At 44.9% G+C, this 26272-nt stretch overlaps 1 long non-coding RNA gene across 1 annotated transcript in view; it reads right to left on the reverse strand.

Annotated features, from left to right (window-relative positions):
• Positions 1-400: 400 nt before the first annotated feature.
• The window catches only part of LOC141271329 (uncharacterized), a 51728-nt gene continuing 25856 nt past the window's right edge, over positions 401-26272 (reverse strand). The window contains exon 3 of the long non-coding RNA XR_012321896.1: positions 401-511. This is a non-coding gene — a long non-coding RNA (uncharacterized lncRNA). The remainder of the gene's footprint in view (positions 512-26272) is intronic.

Here is a 26272-nt window from a genome sequence, read left to right on the forward strand (position 1 = left end):
TTGAATTCTTTACCTTTGAAACTGGTAGTTCCACACTAAAGTCCATAGCTATAGAGCTCCAAGGACGAGATGGAATTTTCAGAAGCTGCAATAATCCCATTGGTGATGTACGGGGAGTTTTATGCATAGCACAGGTGTTACAGGAAGATATATTGTTTAACATCTTTTTGGCATTGGGCCACCAAAAGAAATGAGACCAAAATTCTTGTGTTTTTTTTAATACCTTTGTGTACTACTAACTTGGAGTTATGGATCAGATTTAATACTTTCAGTTAGATGCAATGATTATGAGTCCATACTTTATTTTGAAAGGTAAGAGATATATCATTTGGTGGATACAGAAGAATTGGGTCTGTCCAGTATGCTTACTGTATATCTTCCAGCAAGTCTTTATGGATCACCCCCAGGAAGTTGGACTCAGGCAGAATAGTTGTTGGTGGTGCTGCTGTAGAAGGATCTTTTGGAGAAGATCCTAGATAAAGCATCAGCCTTACCATTATGGGAGCCAGGTCTGTAAGAGATAACAAAGTTGAATCGGTTAAGAAAAAGACTCCATTGAGGGCCACGGAGAAGGGTGTGATCACTAGGGACTTCGCTTCAGCAATACTGATAATGGAACCAACTATTCAAACACTATATTTACTCCGAAAAATCCATAAGAATATTGAAACACCACCGGGATGCCCCATTATTTCGGGAAGGGGGAACTTCCTGAAGCATGTCAACAGATGGATTGATTCAAAACTTCAACCATTAGTGGAGTCCTTGCCATCTTTTTTAAAGGATACTGGCAAATTTATTCACCTAGTTGATAGTTTACACGTTGATGCAGACTCCACATTAGTGACAGTGGATGTTGAGTCCCTGTACACTAATATTAAACACCTCAATGGTTTGAAGGCAACTACATTTTTTTGGGATATGTCCAACTTACCAGTAGACATTAAGAGTCTAGTTCTTGAGCTGCTTGAGTTCACGCTTACCCATAATTTTTTCACTTTTAAGGGGTCATTTTTCCTACAGCTCTAGGGAACAGCGATGGGGGCATCCTTTGCCCCCTCATATGCCAACCTGTTCCTGGGACTGTGGGAAAGGGACCTCTCCTTGCCAGATCAGGAGTCGGCAATGGACCTTGTTCCCCTTTGGACATGGTACATTGATGACATATTCCTGGTCTGGCAGGAATCAGTACCATCTCTACATGAGTTTATGGATCAGTTGAATAGAGATGACCGTAACATACACATCACATATCAGTCTGAAAGAGATGTGATCAAATTTTTGGACGTGACATTAAAGAGGGATAATACCAATACACTACAGACGAATATATTTAGAAAGCCATCTGCAACCAATATGTTATTGCATGCCTCTTCCTCACATCCGAGGCATATGATACAATCTGTCCCAATGGGACAATTTCTCTGCCTTCGTCGGATATCCTCTACAAATGTGGATTTTGAACAACAAGCACGGTGGCTAAGTGGTTAGCACTGCAGCCTTTCAGCGCTGGGGTCCTGGGTTCAAATCCCACCAAGGACAATATCTGCAAGGAGTCTGTATGTTCTCCCCATGTTTGCGTGGGTTTTCTCTGGGTTCTCCGGTTTCCTCCCACACTCCAAAGACATACTGACAGGAAATGTAAATTGTGAGCCCCAATGGGGACAGCGCCCATAATGTTTGTAAATTGTCTGAATTGTAAAGCGCTGCAGAATATGTTGGCGATATATAAATAAAAAGATTATTATTATTAACAAGCCAAAGACTTAAAATTGAGATTTCATGAGCGGGTATAGCCGGCGAATGATTAAAAAGGTATATAATAGAGCATGCCATTCATCTCGCAATACCCTATTGTATAAGCCTAATGAGGAAAAGATAATACTCATGTGAGATTTATAACCAACTTTCATTCTTAATTTTCCCTTATGAAAAAGGCCCTTAATAAGTCATTGGCTATCCTCAAGGCAGACCCGGTCCTTTCAAAATTTTTGCCCGATAAGGCTGCCATCACTGCAAGGCACTCAAGGAATCTAAGTGACTCGCTTGTCCGTAGTCATTATATAGGGGAACCCAAGACTACGTTCCTTGATAACTTTTGGCGCCAAGGTGGATGTTTTCCGTGCAGACGATGTGTAGACTGTACCAACAATGATCGTGCTGATATGTTCCAGGATTCTGACCGGATTAAGAACTATCCAATTAAGAAACATATTACTTGCACTTCCAAGAATGTTATTTATTATGCCACCTGTCCATGTGACATGATTGATATCGGGCTGACAACACGTCAGCTTAAGGTGTGCATTAAAGAACACATTCTTGGAATTCTAGCGTAATCTGAACACACGGACAAATGCACCCTTAAAATACTCCTGCGCCATTTTTCAGCTGTACCATCAATGTGATGGCAGCCTTTTGCGAGTAAAAGGTATAGATCAAATTGACATCAATATTCGGGGTGGTCGAATATCACAGAGGTTGGCACAGCTTGAAACCCGTTGGATTTGGACCCTTAAGACACTACATCCGGCAGGACTTAATGAAAATTTGTCTTTTGTCCCATTCTTATGATGCACTGTCTGTTGCATTGATTCCATCCCACACAGTGATCATCTGTACATGTTTTTAACTTTGTTTTTATGTTTCATTTATCATAGTGGTTTCTGGACTGATTTGGCCTTGACCGATATGTACATAGATACGACATCCTAAGAACAAACCATGACTGATAGCTATACTTCCGATGACAGTCTTTTTCCTTTGGGTGGAGGGGTGGGCCTGTTTAGTTCTATTGTTTGCTACTCTTATTCGATATACATCATGTAGCAGCCTATAATGTGTATAACCTATTGGTTCGGTGATATGCTTTGCATGTGCACCGGTGTGCTTTTGATTAGATTTTCATAACATTTCTTTGATATTTAACGACTTGACCACTATTATTTTTTTGATATATAGTTAGTATTCTGCACACAGTGTGCACATGCATCACCTGCACATGTGGATATTTATGATATGGTAATGATATTGTTCATTTGCCCCTATTGTTCCATCATTGAGTGTGAATTAATACATACATATATATTTATGTGCAATAGGTGTGAATAATCACTGCCACCTGATTATATGTAAATGTATCATACAGGTTATAAATCATATTCAACATACCATGTACTGATTATATGACCACCCCTGATAGATTTTAGACAATAATACCTATGGTTTGCATGTATGTCCTTTTCCACCATCCCTGGACCTTGTACGCATGCGCGCCACGGCCCTGTCATCTCGGCCGGCTCTCCGTATATTTATGTGGTGGTGACGTCTGATCACCGCTGTCACATAACGCGGTCGCCGCCTGGCATCACGGTTGCCGTGGCGACGCATGCATCACTTTCGGTTCCGAGGTGCACGGCAATTGGTCCTGTGCCCCTTTTTAAACCCTCACATCTCACTTGTTCTGCACCGCCTAACGAAGACAGGTCCGAACGTGCATCGGGGTGGCTCGCTTGCGCATTGGGGCCCCTGCATGTGTAATTGTCCATATCAGGTAATGAATTCTGATTATGCTGTATGCTAATACTTTATTATTATATACATATATGTGTATGGTGACTCTTGCCACCACTGGGATACATGCGGTGTTTATTTTGTGATATCTATTAATATCTGTGATGGTAACATAAACAGCCGTTATATTTGGCATTGCCCCTTATTTGCGTGCCTTGTTTTTCTTGTTCACATGTCAAACAATCACATATGTGTTGTGTCCCCTCTCCTCCTTATCCTATTTTTCTATTTTTGAATAAACATTATATATTTTAATATTCTCTGGACTCTTTGATCGTCTTTACCATGCCGAGTTTTCTTTCATATATGGTCTATATGATGATTTGTCCATTACAGTCCTAATAATATTACTAGCATGGGTTACATTTGTATATATGTTGAGCTACATTGCCTATATTGAGATACAGTATATCATGCTTTCTTTCGTGAGTCATTTGTGTTTGGACGCATGGCAGGGCTCAAAGGAAGGAGTGACGCTTTGGAACGCAGAATTTGATGAAATGGTCTGCGGATGTCATGTCGTGTTTGGACAACCCCAGTTGTTCCTAAACAGTGGAAAACCCTGACAAGTTACCCCATTTTGGAAACTACACCCCTCAAGAAATATATCTAGATGTGTGGTGAGCACCTTGAACCCATAGGTGCTTCACAGAATTTTACAATGTTGATCTGTGAAAATGAAAAAATATATTTTTCACACAAAAAAGTTGTTTTAACAACAATTTTTTTCATTTTCATGAGGATAGCAGGAGAAAATGGACCCCAAAATTTGTTGTGCAACTTCTCCTAAGTACACCGATACCACATTTGTGGTCGAAAACCACTTTTGGGGCACAGTGCAAAGCTCAGGCGAGAAGGAGTGCTATATTGGAGTTCAGATTTTGTTGGACTGGTTTGATGGTACCATGTCACATTGGCAGAGCCCCTGAAGTACCAGAACAGCAAAAACCCCCCCATAAGAGACCCCATTTTGCAAACTACACCTCTCAATGAATTTATCTAGGGGTACGATAATCATATTGACACCACAGGTGGGTCACAACAATTTATACCATTAGGAAGTGAAGAAAAAATAATTACATTTTTACCACCAAAATTTTGTTTTAGCTCCTGATTTTAAATTTTTACACTTGGAAATGGGTAAAAATGGCACCAAAAATTGTCCCACAATTTCTGCTCAATATAGAAATACCCCATATATGGCTGTACAGTACTGCTAGCCACAAGCGAGACTCTGGAGGGACAGAGCGCTATTTGCCTCCTGGAGCTCAGATTTTTCTAGAATAGTTTTCAGATTGCATATACAGAGCCCTTAAGTGCCAGAAGAGCAGAATCCCCCCTCAAGTGACCCAATTTTGGAAATGATACCCCCTTGGGAATTTATCTACAGGTGTAGTGATGATTTTGACTCTATGGGTGTTTTCCAGAAACAAGCAGCAGAGAATATTGCTAAGTGAAAATTGCAAACTGCTGTTGTAGTGACCAGTATGTTATGCCTTGCTCATGCTTCTGGAGACATTCACCCGTAAATTAGGCAGGCCCTCGCCGCTACAGAAATGCCAAACATGTGGACGTTAGCTGCGGTTTAGTCACAATGGGGCTCAGATGGCAGGGGCAGCAAAAGGATTTGGGAGTGCAGAATTCGCTGGATTTCTTTTGGGGAGTGAGGAGCCACTTTGCTTTTCCAGAGCCTTTGTACTAACAGTAATGTGGAAGCCCCCTTTATTCCCATTGATAGATCTGAATGGGGGCTTTTGCGTGGATTGATTTGAAGGTTTTGTTAGGAACATTTTCCAAAACATTTGGGATCACATTTAACCTGTGCTCTACGCTGAGCACTTACACCAGGGTTTCCTTCTAAATCTCCAAGTGGCGTGATTCACTATTGGGAGAGATTCTTTCACCATAAAGAGGGAGCAGAGTTACTCGGGACTCCATATGGCCTCTGTTCAGTAGTGTCCTTTTTTTCAGAAGTGCACAAAACTGTGTGCCGACGGAACTTTTATGCACACCTAAAAAAATAGACCCCGCTGGATCATAGGCCAGACGGCATCCACAATGCCTCCATCTGCCTCATTATAGGAAATCTTCCATTGGAGGTTCCGTCTGAATCATATATTTCAGCCGTTTTTTTTTTATAAATATTTTTTGGGATACAATATAGTATAACGTTCATGTCACCATTTATGGAAAACCTTGTATGGGCAATATAACATTAAAAGTGTCTAGCTGTCATCCCAGGCACATTTTGAATGTTATCCTCTATGGTGTAATGATTTGTATCTGTTCAGACTGCATTTTTTCTGAACAACAATATATGATTCAGGACAGATTAAGATAAAGAGATTATAACAAAAAAATATATAAAAAATGCTGAACAGAAAATTGCAAAAATAACAATTGCTATGTGAAAAGGAAAGAGAAGAGAAATATTTAATTTTGAAAAAATTCTTTTGCCTTGATTTCATTATTTTTTTTGCTATGTGGAACATTGTTTCAATTTCAGAATATTGCGTATGTTTTGCTATTTGAATCTATTGATCCACTACACGTATTTGCATATAATTAATTAATTCTAGTGATTTCACTGCAGGGGGAGTGTGCTAATGTTTTTAAATGAGGAAGAAACATAAGAGGAACATGTTAACATTAAGTCTGCTAAAGTCGAAATGCATCAATACCAGAACATTGTCCTGTTTGTGATTTGATTTTTAAAGAAAATGTAATAAAGCTTCCAAGATTTTACCAGAGATGAAGGCTTTTTTTGTTATATTGGATTTATTTGCCCAGGCCGAGGGGCTTGCTGGATCTCTGACACCTATGTGATGGTGGATACCCACAATCGTGAGCTCATCTAGTTATCAGATTATTTATGGTGATCAATAAATTATATTAAAAAAATTGCGCAATCAATTTTTTTCTTTCCATTAAACCAATAAAAAAATGTAATAAAAATGTAACACTGAAGCTGTATTCACATATAGCATAAATGCTGACTTTTCTACTGCTTCTTTCTACATGTTTTCTTCCAGTTTGCTCGCCACCCAACACAATAACAATCTGCTCTGATTATTGCATGTTTACTGCATTTCTTTTATGCAATTTCCCCATTATTTGATGCATTTTGGTGCATATGTGCAGCGTTTTTAATAGTACAGAAAAGCTTTGATTTTGCACTTAAAAATGCAGTGGCATTTGTTTTACATGAGGTTTTTTTTCAGGCTCCACATAGAGTTAAAATGTACAGTTGAAACCAGAAGTTTACATACACTATAAAAAAAGACACATATGCAGGTTTTTCTCAATATCGGAACTCAGAATAACCCTTTTCCGTTTTAGGTTAGTTAGGATTACCATAATTTTTAATATTTGCCAAATGCCAGAATAATGAGAGAGAGAGAATGTTTTTTAAGGCATTTTTATTACTTACTACAAAGTCAAAAGTTTACATACACTAAGATTACTATTACTAAGATTCTCAGATATTGAGAAAAACATGCATATGTGTATTTGTCTATAGTGTATGTAAACTTCTGGTTTCAACTGTATCTATATTGCCCGGTACTACAGCTACTGTAGGTGCACCAAGACCAGGAGTTTTCATGAAATCATATGCACTTTGCTTGGACATTTAGGTCACATGTAGCATAAATGCTGCATTTTTTCTGCAGCTTTTTTGCACAGAAATTCTGCTGTGTTTAACTGTCCAAGCAAAGTGGATATGATTTTGTTATAGCAGAAGATGGAGTCCCTCAAGTTTAAAGGCCCCATCTATGCTATATAAGTCTGACAGTTATTTTAGGTGAAAACAACAGCCATGAATGGTCCTTCTTGTATCAATAGCGTGTCCTTGCTAAAAAGATAACGTGATTCTCCCTGGCCAGATGTTTTTTCTTGTAGCAATAATGTGTTCTTGCAGAAAGATGAAATGACCTTGCTAACTAGATAAGTCTAATTAAATATTTTAAAGCATACAGAAACTAGCTTTTTTCGCTTGTTCAGCTAAACTGTATAATCGAACCATATATGGCAAATCCGTTTCCTGCCTTTAGGGTGTATATTAGCCCTGTGTTTTGTAATAAAGTTTTTTTAGAGTATGTTTAGACACAAACATCCTGTCCTGTGTCTTCATTCTCTCCGAGCTCGTAATCCAAAGGATAGAAGACCCAAAATTCAGTGACGACAGCTGGCGTGCTCGACCGGTCCGAGACGTGGGACGAGTGAAGCTCTCTGTTGGTGATATATACAGCGCTGAGGTAAGAATAACTGTTTTATTCTACCTAATTATATCACTGCATAGAAGAGACTCCCTCACCTCCGAGCGGTCGGCTCCCCAGGTAATTCAACAGATTGTTGTCTGGCTCAGGTCCCTTTGAACCAGTAGAATCCCTCAGATAAATTGACAGTCCTGCCTTCTATCCTTTGGAGAATTTAAGAATGAAAGTATGGATCCAATGATTGTGTTGTGGATGTGTCCCGGGATAGATGTTTTTGGTCTGTTTTTCTGGTTGGCGTATAAGTCCTAGAGAGGCTAGTAGTGGAATGGTTCAGAAACCTTTGTGGCCCATTGTCTAAGTGACTATTGTCTAAGTGACTGAGGAGTCTCTTCTAGGTGAGGAGAACTGAAAAAAATGGGGAACCAAAATGCCAAGGAAGGCATTATAGCCAAAGACTTAGTGGTACGCAGAGAAGGGAAACAGGCACTGATTGTAATTGACAAAATATTGTGTAAAGCGGGAATGAATGAGAATGGAGAGATGAATGGAGAGAAATGGAAATCCTTCTTTAACTCCTATCATGGATGGCTGAAAGATAAGGGTCTGTTGAGGACAGTGGATGTATGGATGAATGCATGTGTAGCACCCTGAGGATTCGGCTGCTACAGGGGTATTGCACCTCAGCCAGAGGTGTGATATTCCACTCCCGGGTAAGGATGGAGTGTGGAACTGAGCTCAGTAGGCTGCATGCACTACATACATCCCATTTCCGGGGGACAGACCAATGGTACTCCCACTAGAGAAATGTGCAGGTACGACAGCGTCTGTCCCTGGCTGGAGTGGGAGGGGGGTGGAACATCCCAGTAGTGTAGGGGCAGATAGGGGGAGCAGTCTGGGTAATGCTAGGAGCTCATTGGGTGCTGGTCACCTGAGCTCACACATAGAGGGAGTATATAAGGTGGGAACCATCTTAGATCAGGGTCTTTTGTAGAGGTTTGGTCAGTCTGTCAGTCTTTTGTAGAGAAGTCTTTGTGCAGAGTCAGAGGAAGAGAGCAGAGGAGAAGAGCAGCTCCAAGGCCCAGAGAGAGAGAGGAGAAAGAAGGACCCAGAGGGGGAGAAGAGAGAACTCCAAGAACCCAGGATTAGATCAGCGGGTGAAGAGTTGGCACAAGGGTACCGGATCCCAAGCTGGTGGAGGGCACTAATCCTCAGCCAGAGACCGGAGGTCGTGGGCAGGATCTGCCACGACCACCCACTAAATCCACCCGGAAGGCAGACCAGGAATAGGGTCAGGGAACCCAGAGACAAGGGTTTACCAACAAGAGGCCCGAGGGAGCCGGACTTAGGTGGATCCCTGGTGGGGAAGGCCAGAGAGAAGGAACGTCAGAAAGGGAGCTCAGGATCATGCTCCAGAATTACTTGGGAGTTGGCCGAGTCCAGGACCTGGTGGACGCAGCACGGCTCGGGCGGTCACTCAAGGCCGGAGTGACCAGAACAACAGCAGTAAGTAAAGACCCTGAACTGCACAGCCTGACTCTGAGTCTCATTACTATCCTCCCTGCACCTCCACAACCACCATCCTCTACACCTGACCCCCTGAGGCTATACCCCTCCCGTTGGGGGTTATACTACCTAAGCTGCACACACATCACCAGCCTCAGTGGACCCTGCTGCAGCGGCGGCCGTATTGACCGCAATTCAACGGGTGGCGTAGTCGACATAAAAGAACATCTAGTAACATCTATAAGGACTGCCACCCACTGAGCTTGACACCCTGGGCACGGACCGGGTCACCGCCACTCGGAGACTACAACCCCCATCTGATCCGGCTCCGGGTATCCCCCAAACAACACTGGCCCAGGGGGCGCGTCAACTTTGGCGTAGTCGGCAGGATAACGTGCCCGCAACAACCGGGTACTGCGTGCCTGAAGAGAAGTTCACCGTTACCTTAAAAAGAAGTCTCCCGCCGGTTCCGGAGGGTCCCCGCCAACGGACCCCATCACAGGTCGTTTCCCGCCGGTTGTCCGCCATTTGCAGCTTTTTCCCGCCATCCATGGAGTTTCCCGCCACTGGGAGACGATTCCCGCCATTTCCAAAGATTTCCCGCCTTGGAAGAGCGGACGCCATTATGGGCGTGCCAGAGGGTGGCAAGAGGCCACCTCCCATCGTGGGCCAGGTCGAAGAATGGCGCCAAAAGCGGAAACCGCGCCCACCAACAGAGACTGTGATGCTGGAAGTGTCCATCAGCGTAAGAGAACTGCCCCTGGAACTGACAATCACAAAGTTGCCCCGGGACCACCCTCAATGTGGGCGGAGACAGAAGAAAAGAACGAAGATGGGTGCAGCCTGGAGGAGTCTGGAGAGAGCGCACCCGGAGACAAGAAGTCTGGAGAGGAGTCCAGAGAAAGCCTACCCGGAGATGGAGGGAGAGTCAGGCAGCACCGACCCAGTGGTCAGGAGCCTGCTACAAGCCACAACTCCACTAGGCCTAGTGGAGGTCCTGGCACAGCTCCCCCGAGACCGGGAGTGTGCACAGACTGCGCTGGAGGGCCTCGCACGGAGGATGGCCCGGGTGCAGCGAGAGACGTTGGCGGAGTGGAGCCGAGAGATGGCCCAGCAGACCGAAACCCGTCAGCGGAGCACGCCACCCGAGACGAGGAGACAGACCGCCTCTGAGGATGGTGCAGGAGGAGTGAAGGCCGGAGACGGCGCCGAGAAGGGAGCTGAACGAATGGAGGCAGGTAAAGGGGACGTCTCTACCCCGAGCCGGGAAACCGTGTACCTGCCCCAGCTCCCCGTCGCAGAGCCCGAAATTCCCCCTGCCGTGCCCGTCGCTGCATCGTCACCGCCGCAGACTAGGCCTCAACCGGAAACCGCGGCCGCGACCCCTGTGACGTCACACGCCTCGACCTCGAGCGTGGCCAAGCAGGAAATACCATCGGCCTGGTCGCAAGGCCTAGTACACCCGGGCGACGCCATTCCAACAGCGCCCCCTACCTCCGCGGAGCCACCAGCCTGGTCGCAGGGCCGAGTAACCACGGGCGCCGCCGTTCTTACGGTGCCCTTTGCCTTTAGGGTGCCCCAAGCCTGGTCGCAAGGCCTGGTCAACCCGGGCGCCGCTACCATCAACGCGCCCTCAACATCTAGAGTGCCGCACCTGGGTGAAAATCTATTTGCCCAGCATACGTGCCCGGATGGGCAGCCCTTTGTATGGCCCCAGCAGTACATTCAGCTAGAACTCCAGAGAGCAAGGCCCATGTGCGAGCCCCTGATTCCGGCTCCGAAGCCTGCAAAGAGGACCTCGCCCCCGCTAGAGGAGGCACAGTTTGAGTGGGACCCCACCGGAGGAGACCTCATGGGGTTCACTCAGGAGACTCGGGCGGCCGCAGCGGAGCGTGCAGAGCGCTGCCGCCAGCAGCTCGAGGTCCTCAAGAAGGAGCGGAGAGAGAGGCGGGTCCGGGAACAGCAAGCACAGATAAGGAGCGCGGAGCAGAAGAGCCGGACCAGGAGGAACCCCCGTGCAGCTCATGGTCCCCGTACCACCGGGACTGTGATTAAATTCAACCTGCAGCATGGGTGGGGCTTCATAAGAGACCATCATACCCCCGGCGACGTCTTTGTCACCCGCAGAGACGTAGAAAGCCATCTGCCGGAGGGACACAGAGGTCGTGACCTGTATGTAGGGGACGAGGTCACCTTCACCCGGCACAAGTGTGCCAAAGGACCCTACGCCCTCCATGTGCATCGCCTGACGGAGGAGGAGCTGCGGTGTGAGGAGGAGCAAGCGGACCCGGACGGGTCTGAAACTGAAACCAACCAACAAGAAAGAGCAGGAGGACGCCGTCGTTGAAGTACGGTAGAGAGAGACTGTATAAAGTTGCCCGTCGGGGTACCAAGAACTGTTGCTGATTTAAATATGTCCCCGTTGGGACAAGAGTGAACTGTTAACCCGTGTGTCCCTATTCCCATTACCTGGCCGAGGACTGAGAGCGGCCATACCTCCCCTTGTATATAGTTGCGCTTCCTAAGGCGCCCCCTACCGGTTTTATAGGAAACCATTTTCTTTAAGAGACTGTCGCGCTTTACCCGGTCACAAGTTGCACCGTGGCCGGAGGAGCAAGAGTGTTTACAAGAATGTTATATATGAAAAGTTTTATATGAAGAGTTTATTGCTGCTGATGATATATATGATGTTTTATATGTTTATATGTTGATGTTTATGAAAAATAATTGTATGTTTTGGATGTTTTTATCTTTAACAGCCCGAGGACGTGCTGTGATTTACCAGGGGGGAATGTAGCACCCTGAGGATTCGGCTGCTACAGGGGTATTGCACCTCAGCCAGAGGTGTGATATTCCACTCCCGGGTAAGGATGGAGTGTGGAACTGAGCTCAGTAGGCTGCATGCACTACATACATCCCATTTCCGGGGGACAGACCAATGGTACTCCCACTAGAGAAATGTGCAGGTACGACAGCGTCTGTCCCTGGCTGGAGTGGGAGGGGGGTGGAACATCCCAGTAGTGTAGGGGCAGATAGGGGGAGCAGTCTGGGTAATGCTAGGAGCTCATTGGGTGCTGGTCACCTGAGCTCACACATAGAGGGAGTATATAAGGTGGGAACCATCTTAGATCAGGGTCTTTTGTAGAGGTTTGGTCAGTCTGTCAGTCTTTTGTAGAGAAGTTTTTGTGCAGAGTCAGAGGAAGAGAGCAGAGGAGAAGAGCAGCTCCAAGGCCCAGAGAGAGAGAGGAGAAAGAAGGACCCAGAGGGGGAGAAGAGAGAACTCCAAGAACCCAGGATTAGATCAGCGGGTGAAGAGTTGGCACAAGGGTACCGGATCCCAAGCTGGTGGAGGGCACTAATCCTCAGCCAGAGACCGGAGGTCGTGGGCAGGATCTGCCACGACCACCCACTAAATCCACCCGGAAGGCAGACCAGGAATAGGGTCAGGGAACCCAGAGACAAGGGTTTACCAACAAGAGGCCCGAGGGAGCCGGACTTAGGTGGATCCCTGGTGGGGAAGGCCAGAGAGAAGGAACGTCAGAAAGGGAGCTCAGGATCACGCTCCAGAATTACTTGGGAGTTGGCCGAGTCCAGGACCTGGTGGACGCAGCACGGCTCGGGCGGTCACTCAAGGCCGGAGTGACCAGAACAACAGCAGTAAGTAAAGACCCTGAACTGCACAGCCCGACTCTGAGTCTCATTACTATCCTCCCTGCACCTCCACAACCACCATCCTCTACACCTGACCCCCTGAGGCTATACCCCTCCCGTTGGGGGTTATACTACCTAAGCTGCACACACATCACCAGCCTCAGTGGACCCTGCTGCAGCGGCGGCCGTATTGACCGCAATTCAACGGGTGGCGTAGTCGACATAAAAGAACATCTAGTAACATCTATAAGGACTGCCACCCACTGAGCTTGACACCCTGGGCACGGACCGGGTCATCGCCACTCGGAGACTACAACCCCCATCTGATCCGGCTCCGGGTATCCCCCAAACAACACTGGCCCAGGGGGCGCGTCACATGCGCTTATTTTGAAGGAAAGATTGAAGAATTAGGAGACGGACGTTACAGACTGACAAAAACTGGAATGACAGATTTTCCTCCCTGTCCGCTCCCGACGTCACCCCCACCCCAGTACCAGAATTCCCAGGAATCTAAATGTTGGGTTTGCCCCAGATGTGGACAGCAGAATCCCTTGACAGTAGACATCTGTGTGGCATGTGGAGGACCGAGACCCCACCCAGCTAGTCTATTCCCAATGAGGACGGTAGTTGTGCCAGGAGCACCGGGAGCAGCAGCAGCAGCAGGGTGGGATGCAGTGGTTCCAGGTCAGGAAGCTCGCACAATGTTAATGTATAGACCATGGAGCCCTTCAGAGCAGTTGGCACTGATCTCCCAGCTGCCAGATCCGTCCCAGTCCCCTATGGGTTTCGCTAGAATGATCACCACCATACAGGATACGTATCATGCCACTAGAATAGATCTGCAGGGGGTAATTAAGGGAAAATTGGCAGATGAAGCCCGCTATGATAGGTTGATAGATGAGACAAAAAAACAGTATGCCAATAGGACCGGACCCGTAGATGCAGAATCTAATGATGCAGCAGCTGGAGTCCTATTCGCAGCAGCGTTGGTAAAAGCATGTCAAGATAGGCAAGCAGAAAAGCAAGTTACACTAGAAGATAGAGTGCAGGGGAAGGAGGAAGATCCTAAGGATTATTTCTATGCACTAAAGAAAACCTGGTCAGAAATGGGGTTCAACCCCGGGAATAAGACTAGTGAGAGGGTATTAGCAAGTGCTTTCAAGAATGGACTAAAGAAAGAGATTGCAGAGAAGGTAAAAGCAAGTAGACCGGACTGGAGATCAGTGAAAGCAGAAGATTTAGCTAGAATAGCTCAGGGGGCACAACATGACATAGCGCAGGCAAAAAGAGCTGCCAGAATACATATAGTAGAGACGACCCCCAGAAACAACAGAGGCAGAGGACGGACTGAAGGAGAAGGACAGAAACTGTGCTACGGATGTAAAAAGCCAGGACATTTTAGAAAGAACTGTAGGACCAACCCGTATCCAAATGCTCAGAGTACGGGTCCTCCAGCCGACCAAACAACGCCCCCATAGGATGAGGGTAGCTTGCACATGAACCCCCTCATCTCCTTACCCCCAACTCCCAGTTGTATAGTGCAGGTGAACCTACCAGGGGGACATGAAATCGATTTCCAAGTAGATACGGGGGCCGACAATTCAGTAATTACGCAAGGTGATTGGCCATATACTGACACTGATTTTTCACATCATGTCATTGCCACCCCCTTCAATTCCCCGTCTGTCCTGCTTCCTGTCACTAAAAGAATTCCCCTGCAAATTCAAGGAGCTACTGTACATAGCCAGCTCATGGTATCGCCCCGAGGCCAATGTAACCTTTTGGGAAATGATGTGTTGTCCCAATTACAAGCACATATTGAGTATCATCCCGATGGCACTGTCACCATGACCCCAGGTTTAAAACCAAGTACCCTTTGCAAAATTATGTCACTAGATATTGCCAGCATAGAAGAGACAAATGAGTTTCCCCCGATATTGGAGCAGGCTGTACCACATGATTTTTGGGCCTCAGACAAAACAGATGTTGGTAGGTTAAGAGTTCAACCAGTAATGGTGAAATTAAAACCAGGAGCCATCTTGCCTCAACAGAGGCAGTATCCCCTTAGCTCGGCTCAGGAGAATGCCATAGCCCAGCAGGTCCAAAAATTACTACAGAGAGGAGTCCTAGTCAAAACCCAGTCCCCTTGCAACACTCCCCTGTTCCCAGTAAAGAAAAAGAGTGTGCCAGGACAACCAGCCGCATATAGAATGGTCCATGACCTCCGGTTGGTTAACAAAGCCACAGAACTTCTAACACCAGTTGTGCCCAACCCGCATACTCTTCTGTCACAGATACCTTCTAACTCTCTTTGCTTTTCAGTGGTTGATTTGGCAAATGCATTTTTCAGTGTACCATTACATCCTGACTGCCAGTACCTGTTTGCTTTCACATTCCAGGGCAGTCAATATACATGGACAGTGTTGCCACAGGGTGCCCAGAATTCACCCACAATGTACACTGCAAGTCTGCAGGAAATACTGGAGGGATGGTCTGAACCACATATCGTTGTTTTGCAATATGTCGATGACCTGCTCATTTGTGCCCCCTCCAGGAAACAATGTCATAGTGCAACTATATCGCTTATGTTGTTTCTCTATCACGCTGGCTGCAAGGCATCGAAAGATAAGCTTCAGTTTTGTAAATCTTCAGTCACCTTTTTGGGACATTGCATTACACCAGGAGCTCGTCATTTAACAAATGCACGTAAACAAGCAGTACAGGCATTCACCATCCCCATTAATGTTGCAGCCCTCAGAACTTTTCTTGGACTTGTTTCCTATTGCAGACAGTGGATTCATGCCATCTCTATTTTGATGCAGCCCCTCTATGACTGTCTTACCCCAACACCTTTTGTACTAACATCAGAGGCAATAGACTGTTTTTATTCTCTCAAGAACCGTATTTTGGCCGCTCCAGCTTTGGGTACCCCTAATTATGAGCTCCCATTTACTCTGTACCTTCATGAACAAGCTGGACATGCAGCAGGAGTTTTAACTCAAACACACGGTGATAATCAGAGACCTGTTGCCTATTTTAGTGGCAGATTGGATGCGGTAGCCAGAGGTGCACCATCCTGCGTACGTGCTCTGCATGCTGCTGGACTATTACTCCATAAATCCGCAGACATTGTTCTTGACCACCCGCTCACCGTTCTAACACCTCATGATGTCTACACTATATTGAATCAAGTGCAACCCGCTCACCTCTCAGCAGCACATCATCTCAGGTTACAATGTGCACTGTTAATGCCTCCCAATGTTTCTTTACAGAGGTGTACTACCCTGAATCCAGCAACTTTGTTACCTCTCTCGGATCTAAAGGAGGAGTCAGGTACTGTGCTTTTTAAGGAAGATCCAAGAGAGGAAGTTCCTCATGACTGTGTACAAATGATGGCACAAGAAACGGCAGGTTTACCTACTGTATTTGAACATGAATTACAAAATGCAGATTTTGAATTTTTTGTAGATGGATCCCGTCATCAGGACGATTCAGGTACCTTCCATACTGGATATGCAGTTGTCTCCCTCAATGCAGTAATCAAGGCAGAACCAATGCTCCCACACCAGTCGGCTCAAGAAGCTGAACTTAGGGCCCTAACCGAGGCCTGTAAACTAGCGGAAGGTAGTATTGTTAACATTTACACAGATTCTAGGTACGCATTCGGTATATCGCATGATTTTGGTCCAATATGGAAGTCAAGAGGTTTCCTGACGGCAGCAGGACACCCCATTAAGAATGCTGATGCGGTCCAGCAGTTAATTGATGCGCTACAACTACCCAAACAAGTAGCTGTCATAAAGGTAAGAGCACATACCAGATGCACCGAACAGGTAAGCAGAGGAAACGCGATAGCAGATGCAGCGGCAAAAACAGCAGCCTGTAAGCCGCAACAAGGGTCAACAGTACGTCAGCTAAGTGCCCCTAAAAACCCCTTTGTGTCGGAGGACATCTTATCCCAAATGCAGGCTCAGGCTCAAAAGGAGGAGGTTGATAAGTGGTTAAAGGAAGGTGCATGCCTGAAGGAAGCAAATGGGGTATGGGGGAAAGGACACGACGATGCCTTCCAAGGGCACTGTACCCAGCAGCTGCCCAGATACTACATGGGCCGACACACCAATCTAAAACGGGTGTGATGAGTGTGATGCAGAAACATTGGGTGGCACCAGGATTCTCCACCTGTATTGAAAACCTGGTACAAGGGTGCATGATATGTGCTACACATAATCAGGGTAGAGTAGTTAAAACACCACCCAAACACACCCCCCTCCCCTCTATCCATTCCAGAGACTGCAAATTGATTATATTCAGCTGCCAAAGTCAGGATCATGGGAATATGTGTTGGTCTGTATTGATTTGTTCTCAGGATGGCCAGAGGCTTTCCCGATTGCCAAAGCCACGGCTGCGGCAACCGCAAAGAAACTGCTTGCGGAGGTGGTCTGCAGGTATGGGGTACCAGAGGTAATTGAGAGTGACAGAGGTACACACTTCACAGGTGAAATAATGAATGAAGTCATGTCAGCTCTAGGAATTCAACAAGCATTCCATACCCCATATCACCCACAAAGTAGTGGTAAAGTGGAAAGACTGAAGAGTCTCCGCGAGCTCAAAGAACACTGGATTTTGGCTGTTGGAACTGAAAAGAGGACATCGGTAAACCGCGCGCCTACTGGCGCACGCATTTTGAAGCTTTTTTTTAAGCTTTTTTCACTGTTTTCAGAACATTAACAATAAGAACATGGAAGAGTCCAGGAGCCATTTGGTGAGCTGCATATCCTGCTACATGTTCACAGACTTGCCAGCGGAAAAGCCAAACTTCACATGCCAGAAATGCAAGCTTGTGTCCCTGTTGGAGGAAAAGTTGCGAAATGTAGAAGAGAGGTTAACTACCTTGAAAATCATTAAGGAAGGTGAAGAGTTCTTAGACAGAGCAGAATTATCTCTTCATGATTCAGAAAGAGAAGAAATTCGAACTGCACCTGAGGAAACAGAGGAATGGAAGCATGTGACCCACAGAAGCAGGAGGATCGAGAGGCAGTCAGCACCCATACTGCTCAGGAACCAGTACCAGGCTCTCACGCAGGAGAACCATGAAGAAATACAGCAAAATAAGACTTTGCCAGCAATGAATAACCTTGTAAGCCCTCAGAATCCTCCTGGATGGAGAAAGAAGAATGTTGTGAAGAAAAAACGGAGAGTGGTGGTCATGGGGGATTCCCTGTTAAGAGGAACAGAGGCCGCTATCTGCAGACCAGACATAACCTCAAGAGAAATGTGCTGTCTTCCAGGAGCAAAAATTAAAGATGTGTCTGACAGGATATCAAGACTCTTCAGACCTACAGATCACTACCCATTCCTGCTAATACATGTGGGGACAAATGACACCGCAAGAAAGGACCTGGAAACCATCTGCAGTGACTTTGAAGACTTAGGCAAGAAAGTGAAAGAATTGGGAGCGCAGGTGGTCTTCTCATCCATCCTCCCAGTGGATGGCCATGGAACAATGAGGTGGAATAAGATTCTACAGGTGAACAACTGGCTACGTCGATGGTGCCGTCAACAAGGATTTGGATTTCTGGATCACGGAATGAATTACCTATACGATGGACTACTTGCTAGAGATGGGGTGCGAAGACTGGAAAACATGTATTTGGAAGTCGCCTTGCTACACTCATCAGGAGAGCTTTAAACTAGAACAATGTGGGAAGGGAAGCAAAAGGCCAGAAAAAGCCATACAGCTGACAAATACTATTGAGATCTCTGCTACTGGAAGTGGAAAGGAAGAACAAAGACAAAACAATTTAAATAATAAAAATATGGGAGGAAGAGAAACCAATCACAAACTAAAATGTTTTTATACAAATGCACAAAGCATGGGCAACAAACAAGGAGAATTGGAACTACTAATGCAGGAAAAGGAATATGATGTCATTGGAATCACTGAAACTTGGTGGGACGATACACATGATTGGAATAAAAGGCTAAAAGGATACAACTTATTTGCAAGAAACAGACTTGATAAACGAGGAGGAGGTGTTGCATTGTATGTTAGAAAAGCGTATATCTGCACAGAGATTGAAGCTTCAGAGACTGGGAGTTCTGTGGAAACTGTTTGGGTAACAATACAAGGAGAGAACAATGGAAAGGACACCATTGTAGGCATTTACTACAGGCCACCTGGGCAAGCTGAAGATATGGATGAACTCTTTATGTATCAAATGACCAAGTTCTCCAAAAAATATGACGTAGTGGTCATGGGAGATTTCAACAATCCAGACATTTGTTGGGAATCTCTCTCAAGTAAAACTAACAGGTCAAGCAAATTCTTATCCTCTCTTGCTGACAACTTTATCTTCCAAAAGGTAGGGGAGAAAACAAGGGGATCTGCTACTTTGGATCTAATCCTTATAAACAGGGAGGAAATGGTTGAGGAGGTAAAGGTGGCTGGGACCCTAGGAGGCAGCGATCATGCTATTATAGAATTTTGGATAACTAGAGGAGGAAGACATGTGAAGACTCAAACTTCAAGGTTAGATTTTAGAAAGGCAGATTTTAAGAGACTCAGAAAGAGAATAGGAGGGATCCAATGGCTGGATGTCCTTAAGGACAAAAATGTCCAGGAAGGATGGGAAATTTTTAAAAATGAGATTCTCAAAGCACAATCGTTAACAATCCCGAAAAGTAGGAAGAATGGGAAGCATTTAAGGAAACCAGGATGGATGAACACAGAACTTAAACACATGCTAAAAAGAAAGAAAGAAATGTTTATTAAATGGAAAGAGGGAGGCATATCTAAAGAAGATTATAATGCAGTCTGCAGATCCTGCAGGGCACGTATCAGGTTAGCTAAAGCTGACAATGAATTAAGGCTTGCAAGAGATGTCAAAAGCAATAAAAAAGGATTTTGGGGGTATGTCAAAAGTAAAAGAAAAGTCAAAGATGCTATAGGATTTTTACAGGATGAAAATGGAGAAATGGTAAGAGAGGATGTTGAGAAGGCCGAACTTTTTAATTCTTATTTTGCATCTGTTTTCTCTCAGAAAGAAAATGTAACATCAACTGATCTTCACTGTCCTTTTAAAGGAATAGAGGAATCCAAGTTATCTGTAAACAGAAAGATTGTGAGGGAATATTTAGCTAACATAAATGAGTTCAAGTCTCCAGGTCCAGATGAATTACACCCCAGAGTACTGAAGGAGATCATAGAAGAAATTTTAGAACCACTCTCCATAATCTTTGAAAATTCTTGGAGAACAGGAGAAGTCCCAGAAGACTGGAGAAGAGCAAATGTTGTTCCTATCTTCAAAAAGGGGAAGAAGGTGGACCCAGGGAACTATAGGCCGGTGTGTCTGACTTCTATACCAGGAAAGATCTTTGAACAAATTATTAAACAACATGTATGTAAGTACATGGATAAGAATGAAGTGATTAACCAGAGTCAGCATGGGTTTGTAACTAACAAGTCATGTCAGACTAACTTAAATTCCTTCTATGACAGAATCACTGACTGGGTGGATCAGGGAAATGCTGTAGATATAGTATATGTTGACTTCAGCAAAGCATTTGACAAAGTATCTCACACCATCCTTATTGAAAAAATGACCAAGTTTGCAATGGACCAGGCAACTGCTAGGTGGAGTCATAACTGGCTTAGTGATCAGACTCAAAGGGTGGTTGTAAATGGCTTCACATCCAGCTGGATGAATGTCTCAAGTGGGGTACCACAGGGCTCCGTCCTGGGACCTGTATTGTTCAACATCTTTATCAATGATTTAGATGAAGGAATTGAGGGTAAACTGATTAAATTTGCTGATGACACAAAGCTAGGAGGGATAGCTAATACTAGAGAAGAGAGAGAGAGGATTCAAAAAGACCTAAATAAACTGGAGCAGTGGGCAGCAACCAACAGAATGGTTTTTAACAGGGAAAAATGCAAAGTACTACATCTGGGCAATAAAAATGAAAAAAGCATATACAGAATGGGAGGAATAGAGCTAAGCAACAGTACATGTGAAAAAGACTTAGGTATACTAATAGATCATAGACTGAACATGAGTCAACAGTGTGATGCAGCAGCAAAAAAGGCAAATACAATTCTGGGATGTATTAACAGAAGCATACAGTCTAGATCACGTGAAGTCATTATCGGTCTTTACTCCTCTTTGGTCAGACCTCATCTGGAATACTGTGTACAGTTTTGGGCACCACATTTTAAAAAAGACATAGACAAACTGGAGCAAGTTCAGAGAAGAGCGACCAGAATGGTGACTGGTCTGCAAACCATGTCCTATGAGGAACGGTTGCAGGATTTGGGAATGTTTAGCTTGCAAAAAAGAAGACTGAGAGGAGACTTAATAGCTGTCTACAAATATGTCAAGGGCTGTCACATTGTAGAAGGATCATCTTTATTCTCATTTGCACAAGGAAAGACTAGAAGCAATGGGATGAAACTAAATGGGAGGAGACACAGATTAGATATTAGAAAAAACTTTTTGACAGTTAGGGTGATTAATGAGTGGAACAGGCTGCCACGAGAGGTGGTGAGTTCCCCTTCAATGGACGTCTTCAAACAGAGGCTGGACAGACATCTGTCTGAGATGATCTAGTGAATCCTGCTTTGCGCAGGGGGTTGGACCAGATGACCCAGGAGGTCCCTTCCAACTCTACCATTCTATGATTCTATGATTCTATGAATGGGACATTGAAATTAAAAATTCAGAAAGCCATGGCTGAGACAGGAAAACCATGGCCGGACTGTTTACCACTTGCTCTGTTTTCAGTAAGATACACGCCTAATAGAAAGACTGGACTCTCTCCATATGAGATATTGTTTGGCAACGTACCCAGCCTAGGGTGTTTCTATCCGCAAGCATTAGAAATGAACAACCATGTGCTAAGTTCCTATGTGAGGGCTTTACACAAAAAGATTAAGCAAGTACATGATAATGTCTTCAGTTCTCTTCCAGATCCAGATCAAGACTCTATCAGCCATACGCTGCAACCTGGAGACTGGGTGGTTATAAAAAGACACGTGAGGAAAAGCCTAGATCCACGGTTTGACGGACCCTTTCAAGTTCTGCTGACCACAAGTACAGCCGTTAAGCTAGAGGGAAAAGAGGCCTGGATCCACGCGTCCCATTGCAAAAAGATACTAGGAGAACCAGCGGACAAAGAATGATGACATTGTTTATACTTACCTGCATACTTGCGACCACAGGTGCATGGACTAGGTTAGGCACCATGGATGGAGACGACAATAGATTCATTAGACACCATCTTGCTCTAATCGATGGACTAAAGGAGCAAAACCAGACCATTGCTAATTGTTGGATATGTACACATGCCCCTGTGACATCCACTAGCATACCCTTTCTCGCTGTCCCGGTCTCATGGGAAGAGATAAACTTTTGAGTGAACTGTTCAGGTACTTTGGCCAATAATTCCACACAGAGATTTTCCTTTCTAAATCCCGCAAATTGGTTTAAAGGTATTGGTGGGTGGTTGGCTGGTATAGTACAAGCTATTTTACAGGTTTTGCTAATGTGTCTTGCTGTTTATTTGGTTTTTAAGCTTTTTTTAATGTGTATTCAGCGTTGTACTAAAAGAAAACATAGAAATTCGTATTGATAAATGAAGGAACAAAAGGATGGAATGTTATAGCAGAAGATGGAGTCCCTCAAGTTTAAAGGCCCCATCTATGCTATATAAGTCTGACAGTTATTTTAGGTGAAAACAACAGCTATGAATGTTCCTTCTTGTATCAATAGAGTGTCCTTGCTAAAAAGATAACGTGATTCTCCCTGGCCAGATGTTTTTTCTTGTAGCAATAATGTGTTCTTGCAGAAAGATGAAATGACCTTGCTAACTAGATAAGTCTAATTAAATATTTTAAAGCATACAGAAACTAGCTTTTTTCGCTTGTTCAGCTAAACTGTATAATCGAACCATATATGGCAATTCCTGACTTTAGGGTATATATTAGCCCTGTGTTTTGTAATAAAGTTTTTTTAGAGTATGTTTAGACACAAACTGTTATGATCTGCTACAAGCACTAAGGAAAGACAGGAGATCTGTCCCTGCAATAGAACTAAACTGGATCCCTACGATGTAATGGGGAACCTGATCCTGCGATCAGACCCGCTAAAGTCCTCGGCTAGTCTGTACGAAGACCTATAGATGCAAGGGAGGGATCCCTACAAGAACTAGGGACTGGGATAACGTTGGACACCTCCTAGCAGAAATTGTAGCAGTCAAAGACAAACACACACCAAAGAACATAGAGGTCCGAAGACCTAGCACAACTAACAGAGAACGGTAACAGAGCACCAAGCTAGCTCAAGAGTAGTAAATACAATGAAGTCCGGCAAGGCCAGGAGGGCGGAGCCGGATTAAATAGGCAAAAATGGTCATGTGACCAGCAAACTAGAAAAAACCTAACAGGAGAGTTCTAACAGTACCCCCTCTTCTAAGAGGATCCTCCGGATCCCCTAGGACCGGGCTTATCAGGAAACCTCCTGTGAAACGCTCTGACAAGTCTGAAAGCAGAAACATCATCCGCCCTCACCCATGAGTTATCCTCGGGTCCGAAACCCTTCCAAGCGACGAGATACTGCAAACTCCCTCTATACCGTCTAGAATTTAGGATGCGGGAAATTTCATATTCCCCGTCCTCCACCACCGGAGGAACAGTGGCAGAGGCGTCACCAACCGACACATCAGCTTTTTTCAACAGAGAAACATGAAACACCGGATTAATCTTCCAGGAGGTAGGAACCTCCAACATAACAGCAGATTGGTTAACTATCTGAAGCACCTTAAAGGGCCCTACAAACTTGGGACCCAATTTTTTCAAAGGAATCCTCAATCGCAGATTCTTAGAGGACAACCAAACCATGTCACCAATAGCAAACGAAACCTCTTGCCGTTTCCTATCAAAGTACTTCTTAGATTTTTTGTTAGCCTCCTGAAGATTATCACGCACATCCGTCCAAACTCTCTCCAAATCACCGGAAAAACTCTCCTCCTCAGGCACAGCCGATACCAATTTGGAGAATGACCCAAAAGACGGATGTCTCCCAGTACAGCAAAAAAAAGGCGAACACCCAGCAGAAGAGGATGTATGGTTGTTAAGAGCAAATTCAGCAAGTGGCAGAAACTCAGACCACCCCTCTTGATTGTCTGCCACAAAGCAACGCAAGAACTGCTCAACATCCTGGTTTTTTCTTTCTGTCTGGCCATTAGACTCAGGATGATATCCGGATGAAAACGACAAATGAACTCCCAACCTGTCACAAAAGGCACACCAAAAACGAGCCACGAACTGAGGTCCCCTATCAGAAACAATGTCAGTAGGAACGCCATGTAGTCTGACAATTTCCTTGACAAAGGCCTTATCGAGTGTCTTAGCGCAAGGCAATTTGATGAAGGGAACCAAATGACACATCTTGCTAAAACGGTCCACGACCACCCAGATGACCGTGAAACCTTCAGAGGGGGGAAGGTCAGTAATAAAGTCCATAGCCAGATGTGTCCAAGGTGCACTAGGAACCTCCAGAGGGCAAAGCAACCCCGCAGCAGGAGCATGCGAAGACTTAGATCTAGCACACACAGTACATTGACGCACCCACTTAATGACTTCCTTCTGCCATCCAGGCCACCAAAAACTGCGACCCACAAGTCTCTTGGTCTCAGAAATTCCTGGATGACCTGCCAACCGAGACTCATGACACTCAACAAACAAATCTCTCCTAAAGGTCCTAGGCACAAACAACCTCCCATGGGGAGTGTTAGATGGGGCATTCTCCTGAGCTTTAAGAATCTCATCTTCCAAAACGGAGTCCAATGCAGCAATCACAACACCTTCTTGTAAAATGCTCTCCTCCTCCTCCTCAGCACTGACCATGGGAGAAAAACTGCGAGACAAAGCATCCGCTTTAACATTCTTGGTACCCGGGATGTAAGTAACGGAAAAATTAAACCGCGAGGAAAAAAGTGCCCACCTAGCCTGACGGGCATTCAAGCGCTTGGCAGCATCAAGATAGATCAGATTTTTATGATCAGTGAAAACCTGAATGGGAAATTCAGCACCTTCCAAGAGATGACGCCAGTGTTCAAATGCGAGTTTAATAGCCAGCAATTCCCGATTACCAATATCGTAATTAAGTTCAGTCTCAGAAAATTTTTTTGAAAAAAAGGCACAGGGATGTACTCCATCCTTGCTTTCCTGAGACAACACCGCACCAACCCCCACAGAAGAAGCATCAACCTCAACCAAAAACGGCTTAGTCACATCAGGCTGCATAAGGATGGGAGCAGAGGTGAACCTCTCCTTTAGAAACACAAAAGCTTCAATGGCCTCAGAAGTCCACTGAACCGCATTAGCACCTTTCCTAGTGAGATCGGTCAGCGGTTTGACAATAATAGAAATTTTTTTTATGAATTTTCTGTAATAATTGGCGAAACCCAAAAACCTCTGTATCGATTTCAAACCAATAGGCCTAGGCCATTCCTGCACAGCTTGAACTTTAACCAGGTCCATCTCAAAGCCTTTGCTGGAGATAATGTAACCCAAAAAACTAATTCTCTGTACAGCGAACTCACATTTTTCTAGCTTAGCAAAAAGCGAATTGTCCATTAATAACTGTAAAACCTCACGTACACTCTGCCAATGAGACTCCAGATCAGGCGAATAATTCAGAATGTCATCCAAATACACAACCACATTTTTGCCGATCAAAGGTTTAAGGATGTCGTTAATAAGATTCTGAAAAAATGCTGGAGCATTGGTAAGACCAAAAGGCATAACCAGATTCTCAAAATGACCCACAGGAGTGTTAAAAGCAGTCTTCCATTCATCACCCTCCTTCATGCGCAACAAATTGTATGCCCCCCGGAGATCAATTTTAGAGAACCACTTGGCCCCCACTAAATGGTTAAACAAATCAGGAATCAATGGCAGTGGGTAAGGATTGCGTACAGTAATTTTATTAATCTCACGAAAGTCCAGACAAGGACGTAAACCGCCATCTTTTTTTTTAACAAAAAAAAAATCCAACAGCCACAGGAGACTTGGAAGGCCTAATGTGACCGGCGGCCAAGCTTGTCTGTATGTATTCCTCCAAAGCCTTTCTCTCAGGAATAGTAAGATTAAATAAACGACTTTTAGGAAGAGTCGCTCCAGGGACAAATTCAATGGTACAATCATAGTCTCTATGGGGAGGCAAAATTTGTGACTCCTCCTCAGAAAAAACTCTCCAAAAATCCTGAATAGGTACAGGTAATTCCCCTTTTTCCACCGCAGCAATACGTCCGTTACAACACTTGTCATA

Source organism: Phyllobates terribilis, unplaced genomic scaffold, assembly GCF_046119375.1.
Source record: "Phyllobates terribilis strain yellow unplaced genomic scaffold, ASM4611937v1 Scaffold_5__5_contigs__length_657084704, whole genome shotgun sequence".
Classification (NCBI taxonomy): Eukaryota; Metazoa; Chordata; class Amphibia; order Anura; family Dendrobatidae; genus Phyllobates; species Phyllobates terribilis.